A 12,411-nucleotide genomic window follows, 5' to 3' on the forward strand; every position below is an offset into this window, starting at 1 on the left:
CATTATATTGTCCCCAAGGTATGACATGGTGGGTGGCATGGGCTCATGTCCATTGTGTGCCCAGTGGTGTATGTGTGTGGTCATCTTGTGATGGCCAGTCATCCTAGTCCCATGGCTTACTTTCCATTTTGTGCTCTTGGATGGCCAGGGAGTGTGCAGTGCAAAGGGGGGGGAGGGATGTTTGTGGAGAGTGTTGATGTGTACATGCCTCTGCAATGTCAACTACACACATGTGTCACCCAGGAGTTGTGTGCCTGTTGTTTTGATTGTTCAGCCCTGTGGATGTGGTTGTATGCACATGTGTGAGTTGTAGGTAGTGCACTGTGCTGTGTGTTGGTGTGTCCTTGCAGTTCTGCCTGACTCCTACTTGTTGTTTTTGTCACTTGTGAGTATGCAGAGTGTGTGACTGGCGAGTCAGTGTTGTGTTTTGTTGCACATCCATGTGTATGGTAGCTGTTTGTGGAGACTGTGAAGACCTGCTGCTCCACACTGCCATTGTGGTTGTGTTTTCTCATGCCTTGCTGTCACATGGTGCCTTCTTGCCTCCAGTGTGGCATGTTGTGTGTGTTGTCATACCATCCCTATCTGTGCTTCAGCTGCCTACCCATTGTGAGTCTGCACTCCCTCTCTTTGGGTATGGTACACTCCTGCAATGTCCCCTACTGACATGCAGTACACTTCACTTTGGTGTGAGCTGTCCCCTCGCTTTGTATGTGTGTGTGCCTCCCCATGACTCAATTTGTGCCACTGTGCTTTGTGGTGCAGTTCTTTGTTCAGGGTCAATGTGTCACTCAGGGCATTTCCCCAATGGGTCATGTGTGATGTTCTGGTGCTGTTTGTCAGTCATGGTTGCTCCTATGCAGTTCATCTGTGTGTGCTGCCCAGTCCTGTGGTCAAGTTGTTTGCACCTTTGTGTCCCAGACTTGTGCATCTATTGGGTATGTATGTGTGTTGTTTGTGTTTTTGCTTCACTTCCTGGGTGTGCTGTTGTCTTTGTGCTGTGCTGTGTGGTGTTGTGTGGGTTGCTATTCTGTCACTGATGTCTGTGTGTGTCTGGTATGCTTGGTGTGCACACGCCGCTTGTTGTGCATGCAGTGCTGTGTGTGTGTTTTGCCTTGTGTTTGCCTGGTGTGCATCCCGTGATGTTGTGTTGTGTTTGCTATGTGATTGTTCTGCCTGTGCATCTGTTATTTGTTTGCTGTGGCTGTGTTGTTCTGTGATGGTGCACTTCTTGTGTGTGTTGTGGTATGTTGTCTGTGCATTGTTCCTGGGTGATGGGGTTGTGCACTCCTGTTGTGTCTGTGCTCCCATTGCCTTTCCCCAGTTTAGCTGAACAAGGCATGTCTGTTGTTGTTGTTGTGGCTCTATGTGTGTTTCTGTTGGGCTATGTGTTTGTGTGTTGTACTTGTTTCCACATTTGTGGTGGCATCCCTGTATGTGTGAGTTATGTCTGTGGCTGAGCCCAGGGTGTGTGGTTGTTTGTGTGTGTATTGCCTGTCAAGTATTGCTAGCCATCAGTGTGTTTGGCACTGGTGTTGTGTGCTGTTGGTGTGAGGGGGGTATGGGTATAGATTCTTACTGGTGTTTGTCAGTCCTGAGGTGTGTAGATGGGCCCTGTGTGTAGTGCTGCTGGTGTTCTCCTGTGGGGTAGTTGTATGTATGTGTGACTGTGCAGGCTGTGTGTCCATTTGGGTGCTGATTCCTTGTATGGGTTCATTTGTTGCTTGTCCTCATTGATATTTCCCTGAGTGTGGTGTTGTGTGTGTTTCCGTGGCCCTGTGCTACTGTGCTGTGTGTTGTGTGTTCCTGTGCAGCCACTCCTACAGTTTGTGTCTCCATGATTGTTTGTTGTGTGGTGCAGGGTGTATATTGCCCTGGCTTGTTGTTGTGCATGGTGTGCACAGGTGGGGCACATGTCATGTGCCTTCATGGGGTGTGCTAGTGTGTGGTGGGAGTGGGTGTGTCCCTGTGGTCTTTGTGCCCTGCCCATGCCTGGCACTGGCCCTGCCTTCTGCATTGTGCGCATGTATTTGCTTGTGTTCGCCGCTGCGGTGACGTGACCGGGACAATGCTGCATGGTGGCGGTAGCTGTGTGTCCAGGATGCAGCAGGGGTGACTTTGTGGCAGGTGGGTGATGTGTGGGTGCCCTTGTGGATGTGCCTCTGTCCCCCCTAGGGTGTCTGATGTGTATTTGGGACCGGTGTCAGGCCGTGTGTTGTGTTGTTGCGTACCTGCGGCAGCGTCCGCGGCGGTCCCTGAGTTCCTGGTGATGTAGCAGGTACAGCATCGGAAAGACGTGTAGAGCTGGGTCCATGACGGTCTTGACCGGGACTCTGGTTTCGTGCTCCGCTGTCGAGCTTCTGCCATCTCTGGTTGGGCGGTATCTTCGCTGCGGTGCGTCTGCTTGCTTGTGTCATCCTAATTTGTGGAGCGGGGCGGACGTCATTCCGCACGGCGGTGAGTCTCCATTGGCTCCCACCGCCGCGGTGGCGGGCGCACTTTGATGGCAGTGCGTGTCGCACCGCGGCAGTCGGGAATTGGCCTATGTTTGTCCATACTAATTTGGAGGGCGTGATGTCCGCTGCTGGCGGGCGGAAAAAGGCATTTTTCCGCACCGCCAGAGCTACGGTGGTCCCACCGGCCAACATCCTAATGGACCCCTATATGTATATGTTTAATGTATTTTTACATTATATATATTACTTATAAGTTTCTAAGCATTGTAAATTATTTTTAACTATGTTTCTTTTAATTATATGCATCTTTTACTTTATTTTACATAATTTTTTAAATAAATAACGATATTTTTGACATCGATATTTTTTTCCCGATATTTTTGTACTTACCATAATGTAAATAGGATGTTGATATTCTTGACTTCGATATTTTTGCTGCGATATTTTTGTAGGTCGATATTGTGACCTTCGATATTTAGTCAGTGATTCCATAGCATGGTGCTAAGAGTCATGCATCAGAACTTGATTGTTAACTTGTAATTAACCTTCTCAACTATAGTTACCGATTCCTGTTCCTTACTGTGTAGCCAAATGGGTTACACTGTTAATTGATGAAATGCTAACTCTCTTTACCCTTCAGTGCGCATAAGAAAAGTCCATAAGATGAGGATAGATAGTAAGAGGGTAGGTCCAATATGCGGCAACAACTTGGTAGCACCTCAGATGGTTTATCCACTGACGTGAGGGAGTTAGGGTGTCCTATTTAGAAATTGCCCAAGCCTAGTCCAAACCCCAAAAGCCCATGGAGTGGTTGTAGGATTTTTGGAGTTCCAGCTGTTTGAAAAAGATTTGTAGCAGCTGAGAAGTGTGAGTATTAAAAGGGTTGCGCATTGTGATTGCAGTGGCTGTGTGAAGTTCCGGGAGATGATTAAAGATGATATGTAAACGTGGTGCTTAATGCAGAGAAGTTGAAGTGGTATCGGGACCGTTGTGGCCTAAGATCCTGGGGTCGATAAAGAGACTAAAAGTTAAGTTGTCAGTGTAGAGGAAACTGGGTGTAGTTTTCTGCTGTGTTGTGCTGGTCGGAGATGTCGTCATCAGCATTATTGAGATATGGAATTTATCTTTGTGTGATTGTGAGATGTGGTTGGTATAGTTGATCTCAGTGCACAAAGAAGAACTGTATCAGTCCAAGTGAGATACCACTGGTCGAGGTTTCACTTGAAGTGAATGTCAGGATAGGTCGGAAAGTGTTGTTCCGAACTGTCTCTTGTGTGTATGAATAATCTTTAATTTCTTTAGCGAAGCAGACAGAGATAGTTGTCAAAATTGCATGCATTTCTTTGCATAAATTGCTAGAGAACGCTTGTGAAAAATGTAAAGGAAGGTATTGGTTGTGATCATCAAACAAAGAATTATGAGTGAAAAATAATTTCCTGGGGGCAACGAAAATCAATTTGTTAATATTACATATTTTGATCAAAAATTAAATTCTTTTAGGCATTACAAAGCCTAGTGAAGGAAGATGTGACTGTGCCTGTTAGGAAAGGGGACGAGGCAGCATCCGAAGGTATGCCAGGTCATACTATGACTATAGAAGTGGGTCTTCACACATGTTTGGCTCACACAATGGCATAAGCTCACTGAGAAAGATGGCCCTGTGACATTTCCTTGTTATGTGACATTTAATTTAAGAATCATTTGAGCATTTAAGGAGGACGTTGTTTGACATGAAACCACCTCCTAGACCTACACAATACAAAGCACTTAATGCCTGGGAACATATAGCTCATTGAAGAAAGAGAAAGAGATTTCAAGGAAGGGTCAAGAAAGCTATTCCCACTTGTGTGGATGCTAGATGGGATGCAGAGCAGAAATCCTGTAGAACTGACATAATTGAGGGGGCTAGATTATATCCTGCATTAACGAGAGAGGAAGAAGGGAAGGTAAACGCAAGTATAAGAAAGAAGAAAGAGACAAAAGACGGAGAATATAGCGGAGGACAGTGATAGTGATTCATTCTAAATGCTCCAGATGGATTGACTGGTCCTGTAGTTCCTTTGTATAATCCTGGATTTGCAGGAAATACTACACATAATTTGTCTGTTTCTACTGGAATGAAGGCTATAGCTAGTAACTCAGTGAATTCGACAATGTGACTAATTCCTCAGACTCCTATGGCCCCGACACAAGGGAGTACCCCATGTGCCACGATTACAGACCCTACATTAAATCAGACAGGGTTTGACCCAACGAGATTTCCCCAAAGATCCTCACCCTTTTTATGCCTAAAATGAATGAGCTTCCAAATGTGAACTAAAGTACCCCAAGGACAGAGATGCCTTTGGGAACCACAACTTCTGACATGTCTCTTTTGAACTCACCACCTAAAGTAGTGGTACCTATAGCTAAGCGATAATTCTTAATACCCCAGCAGAACAACTGGGTCTTACTGCCAGAGAATCTGATGATTGGCTTAGAGGCATGGACACCCCGATCGGAAGTGGAAATCCTGAAACTAGTGGAGGGAATACTCTGGTCCCGGGGAGAGAAAGGGTAAAGGATGTGGTTAAATGAAAGTAGAATTAGAAGAAATGATAATTGGAACTCTTAACATGCCACAATTGAAGGCTTACCAGGATGATGAACTCTTGTTCCTGTGTAAAGATATTACCAGACGTTCTGGACTGGCTCATGAAAGATCATCTGAATTGGCTCACAGATATGGAATTGGTTTGCAGAAATCTAAAGCCTTACAAAGAAGTTACCGGTTAAGCTTTAGAGACAGAGATCTAACAAACAAGAGACCATCAGGAATTAAATTACAGATCAAGGAAGTAATTGCCTATGTTTGAAAATGAAGTGAGTTAGATAAATGGGAACTATAAACAGTCAATCAGAGGTTATCATTCTCTCTGTAATACTGCTCGGGCCGACTATGTAAGTGCTACTATTTCTAATGCCCAAAACTGCCCCAAAGTTCTGTTTAAACTGGTTAAGGAACTTTCCGGGACAGCCAGTCAAGCTCCACAACCAACTCTTTCGGAATCACAATATGAGGAACTTGCGATGTTTTTTTTTTTATAAAGTGGAGCAGATCTATTCTAGATTAAATACTTCTAAGATTTCCACCTTGCAGCAATGCATGGCTACCCCTGCCTTACCTAATCCTAGAATTCAGTCAGAGGCCCAGGAGGAGGCCAGTATAAACAAGCATTGACATAGCCAATAGGTCTCGCCTTTGGGACCTTATAAGTGTTTAGCCATGTGACAGTTACATAACTAAATACTTATAAGGTCCCAAAAGCGAGACCTATTGGCTATGTAAAGCGGCTGCGAAAGTAAAAGTGAGCGCGATCACGAGCAAACATCAAAGCGGCCGCTAAAGTGAAAGTAATCACGGTAAAGCCCGGCCCACGCGCCCGCGCACATGAACTGTAGCTCCAGGCTGGCCTGGTAGCACTTTTTGGAGCCGTCTCAATAAGTCTCGCCAGACCAGCGCATGCGCTTGTCAGGCGAGACCTAACAAACTCGAACAATGGACTTGATACTATTTCTTTCAGTCGTATCTTAAAAAGCATGAAATCAGGTTCCCCTCGGGACCCGCTTCCTATTACCATATTGCAAAAAATGGACTTACCTGCTTTGCAGTTGATCAAGGAGCTACTTAATGCCTCCCTATGTGAAGCCCTGATTCCTCCTGAGTGGAAGCATGCGATGGTGCTCCCGCTGTTAAAGAAACCTAACGCTGACCCAGCCCAATTATCTAACTTTCGACCCATTTCCCTGCTCCCAGTTCTCTCCAAGCTATTGGAGAAACATGTGAATTCGCAACTAACTCACTATGTGGAAACTCACAAGTTCTTACACCCATTCCAATCAGGGTTTAGGGAAGGGTATTCTACAGAAACCACACTTCTAGGAGTCAGTGAAATGATGCGTAGTCGCTTGGATGATGGCGATACTGTGGCGCTCATATTGTTAGGTCTGAGCGCTGCCTTTGACACGGTATCTCATACCGTGCTTTTGCAAACTCTCCAATCCATCGGCGTGACTGGATCTGCCTTGAAATGGCTGACAAATTTTTTGCTGGACCGTACATTTCAGGTTTCTTCCTCAAAAGCAGCCTCCAAAATACATGCCTCCCCTTATGGGGTGCCACAGGGCTCGATTCTTAGCCCCTTATTGTTTAACATTTATGTTAAACCTTTGTCTGACATTGCTGGGGAGGTAGGACTGTCAATTTTTTCCTACGCTGATGACACCCAAATAGTCTTCTCCCTCTCTGCTAAAGGAGCTTCTAAGCCCTCTTCTCTTCAAGATGAGCTTAGTAAAATCATGCAGGGGATGCAAGTTAATTCTCTCAAGCTCATTGGGGAGAAGACAGAGGTGCTCATCCTGGGGAATAACAAAGAGCTTTGGGGCCCCCAACATTGGCCCCCTGAATTGGGTGCCTTCCCTCAGCCTACTAAACAAGCCCGTAATCTGGGATTCATCATCGATGACCACCTCTCGATGAAGCCTCAAGCAATAAAGGTGGCTGCAACATGCTTTTCCATAGTTAGATGGCTCAAAAAAAAATTATGGATGTTGCCGGACTCCACAAAAAGAACAGTAGCCCAGGCTTTGGTCACCTCTCGCCTGGACTATGGCAACATCCTTTTTCTTGGAGCCAATAAGGAGGTCCTTCGTAAGTTGCAAGCCGTTCAAAATGCTGCTGCTCGCCTGCTCTGCCGGATTCCAAAAACGACACCTGTCTCCAGTTCTTTGCGCGATCTCCACTGGTTGAAAATGGACAATCGCATTAAATTTAAGACCTTAACTGATATGCACAGGATTAAAACAGGTAAGGCCCCCCCAATATCTGAGTTCCATTGCTCAACTGTATGTCCCCTCTCGCCCTCTCCGCTCAGCCAACCAGATAAAATTCTTGGTTCCGAGATATAGATTATCCAGGATAGGCGGCCGATCTTTTTCCTATTTGGGTCCTACTTTGTGGAATTCTCTTCCTCTGTCTTTGAGGAACGAGTCCAGTTTTGTGCACTTTCGTAAGATGTTGAAAACCTGGCTTTTTAATCAATAGGTCTTCCATCTCTCTTTTGATTATTTTGACTTTATTCAGGCGGTGCCGGGAAACCCTTGGGTAGCTGAGCGCCTTATAAAAGTAAGTAATATTACATAACATAACAAGGTGGATGGTCAAAAAAAAGAGGAACCAAATAAAGTCAGGTTACAACTGTCTTCACCTGGACCAGAGTAGAAAGATGAAGATATACACATTCTTCCCATGAGAAAAGTGTGTGGTGGAGGGTTTGTCCATATATCTTGGAGCAGGACTGATCTTGCGTCGTTCACAAATGATTTTTTGAAATTGAGAGAGAATCCAGTGGAATGGTACAAACAAGTTGATCGGTTTGTAAAAAATAGCAAAAGTTGTATGGAATGATTAGAATACCTTATTTGAATTTGTGGTTCTAGGTGATTTGTGGGTTCAATGCAAAGTTGCTGTAGATTGGCCCGAAGTGGGGCAGACAAGGCATCCTGAATCACATGCTCTGGTGATTAAACATTATAATCAGATGATTACATTTCTGAAGTTGAAAATCTCTCCTAAAGAGATTGATTGGGTCAAGACTAATAGAACGACCCAAGAGTCAATACATGCTTATTATGAAAGACTGTTGCAGGCATTTAAACAGTTCAGCGGGACACTGACCATTGAGGCAAAGGATATTTACAGATTTGTGTATGGATTGAAACCTGAGGTTAGTTCCATGATTCAGCAGCATTTGATTTGTTGGCAGAGTACACTCATTGACAAAATACTTGGATACGCCAAACACTGCAGTGACAAATTGGAAATAAAATACAAAAAATTGAAGGAAAAGTTAATGGTAGCACAAATGAAAGCTGTACAGTGAAGTCAGAATCTGTAGTTTGTTGGGAATGTTGGTCCCATGGAGGGAGTGTATCAGTAGGGAGTTCTTATGATACAAGGTGGTGATTGGTTTCAAAAGCAAGTGAGAAGATGTGGTGTCCTGATTGATTCGGGTACAAGGGTTGATGTTTATACTTTGAAGAAGACGAATCCCTGCCACGTCTGCTGTTAGCAAGGGCATTGGAATCACTAATGCCGATTTAATACTGCCAACATGGTTAATTGAACTCAGGTTCAGAATGGTGGATTTGTGCAATAACAGGGAAATAATATGCTTCAGATACAGCAAGTACCGAGACAGAGTGTTCACAATCCCAATGTACCTCTAGCCCAGATGATGCAGGTTCCACAAGCCCCAATTAACAACAAAACACAAATGTCCAGAGATACAACGCAAATCAAATTCCCAATGTAAACACTAATTCTTTTTTGAACAAGTGTACGTCCCAACAGTACTCCATTATACAAATAGATGAGGATTACAGCTCAGACCTGCCACAATGACGGGGCCTGAGAGCGAGGGAGGATTGCGTACTTGGCACAATGGTGCATTTGTGGATGGTAATGTAAATGGGAATCCCGTCTCATTCCTCATTGACACTGGTGCTACTTGCTCTACTGTGGGAGCAGCAGAGGTTCCCAATGTATCCCTCTCTGGACAAAGAATTCAAGTTGTAGGAATTTCAAATAAACAAATGTCTAGCCCATTTTTAGAGGTGGTACCTGTCAAAAATGGGTCCTTTGAGGAGAATCACTGATTTGTAGTGTGTGATTCAAGTCCTGCGAATCTGCTTGGATGAGATTTCTTGTGCAAGTTGAATTGTTCCATTGACTGCACTTCAAATGAAATAGAGTTTCAAACTCATGATGAAGACATTGCCTTTAAACTTGTCAGACAGAGATCAGAAATCGGACTGTACCCTATATTGACAAAAGACGATCGGCCCCCCAGAGCTGGGAGACTGTGTCACCTGAAGTCTGGGACTTTTCAGGGAAAGATATAGGTCTCATCAGAGGTGTTAAACCAGTTAACATTACTGTGAAGCCTAAGTACCCTAAAATCCCACAATACAATCTGAAGCCTGAAACCATTGCTGGGATTTCTCCTGTGATTTACTCGATGATTGAGCAAGGCATTATGAAAGAGATTATGGGGAGTCTGTGTAACTCATCCATCATGGGTCTGCAGAATACCAATGGCAAGTACTGCATTGTACAGGATTTTAAAAAGGTTAACTTGATTGTTGTTCTTTGTTGTCCTGTGGTGCCAAATCTAGCTGTGACATTGTTTTAGATTCCTTTTGTGGCTGAGTGGTTCTCTGTCATCAACTTGTGTCAAGCCTTCTTTGCTATACTATTGCATGAGAATAGCCAGTCCTTTTCACTTTCTGTTTCGGCAGCTGTCTTTTGGCATTGTGCCTTGTCCCACAAATCTATACGGAAAGCCTGTCAATTTTCAGTCAGATACTCAAAAAGACCTGAAGTCTCCGGAGATGCCCTTTCACTCAGGCCTAGTTCAGAACATTGCCAACCTACTGGCGGTGTCAAATAACCAGGGTGCTTGTGTAGTGTTATGTGCCTGAGTTAGGTCCATGTAGCAACGCAGCACATTTTCTTACATTGCATTCTTTCTGCACAATAAGATTTGACAATAATCTTTTGCACATATTTGCGTTCGTGACAATGTTGTATTCTTTTCTCTGAAACTGCTTTGCTTACATATTTTGCTTCGTGCCACATTATCATGATGCCCCGAACACAGATTAAAAGGCCTTTGTACACGCTGTACAATATGATTTTATCTTCAGCCATGCGGCGACAGGGCTGTCTGCAAACCCATAACAATGCTAATTTCTTTATACATCGCAGGTATGCTTTTTAATAAAAACAAATAAGCATTTCTGGGAGTTAGCTAGAGAAGCCACTCTGCTGACATGGAGAGGTCCCTGCATGCTGCTGATGCTTTGCCAAGCAGCTGTCTAACATCTCCATGAAGGGTGTCCAGTTCGTGACCACAACCGGGTCCTACATTCTGTCCCACCAGGTAATGGGGTTGAATCGTCCAGTGGGGGGATTCTTGGTTATACACTCACACACACACACACACACACCCTAAACGCGCATTGGGTAGTGATTGCATAACAGGAGTATGTCTGATAACTATGTTGTTTTATATGCCTGCATATATACACTGTTCTTAGCACTATAGTGAAACTATACCTGCTGTTTACTATTTTGGTGCTTGTAATCACTTTCATATGCTTCTATCTATTGATTATCGCAGCACATCACCTCTATATCAGACTAACGTTGGTTCAGTAAATATATATTGAAGAACTTCCCATTGTGTATTCTCTGTGTAATTCTCTCAGGACAAAAGTGCATGAGTGACTGAGCAAAAGGGTTCTATATCTGTTACCACGAGGGGGTCAGGGTTGTCATGTTAAGTGGTTGCCAAAAACCATTTGCTTCTTGTTCGGGTTAGGGGGGCATATGGTGCCTCTGTAAGCTAGGTGGCACTGTAAACTAGCTGGTCTCAAGGCCAACATATACTACAGGGGTGCATGAAATCAGTCTAGGCACCTCACCCAAGGTTTATGTTGTACACAAATGCGCAGTTGGAACTACACGGAAGTAGGAAAGTGCCTCTTTTGACATGGTTACCCCCCACTTTTTGCCTGGTGTCTGGTACAACTATGACTGAGAGTGTGCTGGGTTCCTGGAAACCAGGTCCCCAACACCAGTGTTCTTTCCCTAAACTGTCTTATTGTTTCACAGTTGGCACCCCTTTAGGATCCCTTGGATGTCCCTAGTAGGTGGTACCCTTGGTATCTAGGGCATTAGACCTAAAGAAGGTCCCTAAGGAACCCCTCAGCAAGCTTATGCAAACTGACATTGCAGCCTGCGTGTCTTGGTGCAGAGACAAATGAAGATTTGACAAGGCACACACCAGATGATATTCACGGTGATGTTTCATTGTACATCCATTTCATGTTTGATGTTAAAAAATGCATGCCACTTTTATCAGTGATTTTTGTTTACTGAATTCACTGTGTGAATGAACTGGTCATTCATCAAAGGTTTCCCAAAACATTCATAAACCGCATTATCACTGTTCGCATTAACACCATTGATGAACATTCCGGTCAATCAACTCATTGAGCCATCAGATTATATGTGTATTTATTTGTAGAGTCTGTCTTGTTACGGGCTTGAGTATTTCGTTTATTTAAGTCACGCTTACGTTGCAGCTTATGATTACGTTTATTGTTTGGGCATCTATAGGCTTTGGTTGCATCTGGTCTCGTTTAACACGTGTGGCGTTTAGGTGAAGTGATGGTCGTGTCTACTGGAGATATTACAGGACATCAGACGCACTTAGTTGTATTGCATTTCGTTGCATTTTGTGATACGTAATTCGGACATTGGCTCCTTGTGGTGATAGGAGGTTCTTCTTGATATACACATGAGTTTGTTATTGTTTGTGTACCATTGCATGATTTTTTTCACAAACGGGGATAATTTTGGGGTAATGTTAATTAAGACACTTGGGGCCATATGTAGGTAGAACAGAATTTGCGAATCGGAAATTGCGTTTTTTCGCGAATCGCATTTTCCGAATCGCAAAGTCCGATGTAGGTAGAATTCTGCGAATATTTAGCGATTACCAAAAAATCGCAGAATATTTTTGCGATTACCCTAATAGCAATTCCTTAATTGCGAAAACGCTATTAAGGAATCGCAAATCTTGGAATCTGCAATTCAGGTGCAGAATGATGACATCACAACCAGGAAGTGTGACTGCCCATGCTGCACCTGATTGCCAGCAGCTGTGAGTGAGCAAGTAGCTGTTTGAGAGCCTGAGTGGAGAGGAGAACAGTGCAGGTCTGCATTTGGAAACCAGCCAAATGGATTCCCAGGGGAGTGAAAAGCAGCATGAGGAACCAGCAAGGAAGAGAAAACAGAAATTTAGTGACAGGGAGCTGGAGGTCCTCACACAGGAGGTGGTCACCAACC

Source organism: Triturus cristatus, chromosome 10, assembly GCF_964204655.1.
Source record: "Triturus cristatus chromosome 10, aTriCri1.1, whole genome shotgun sequence".
Classification (NCBI taxonomy): Eukaryota; Metazoa; Chordata; class Amphibia; order Caudata; family Salamandridae; genus Triturus; species Triturus cristatus.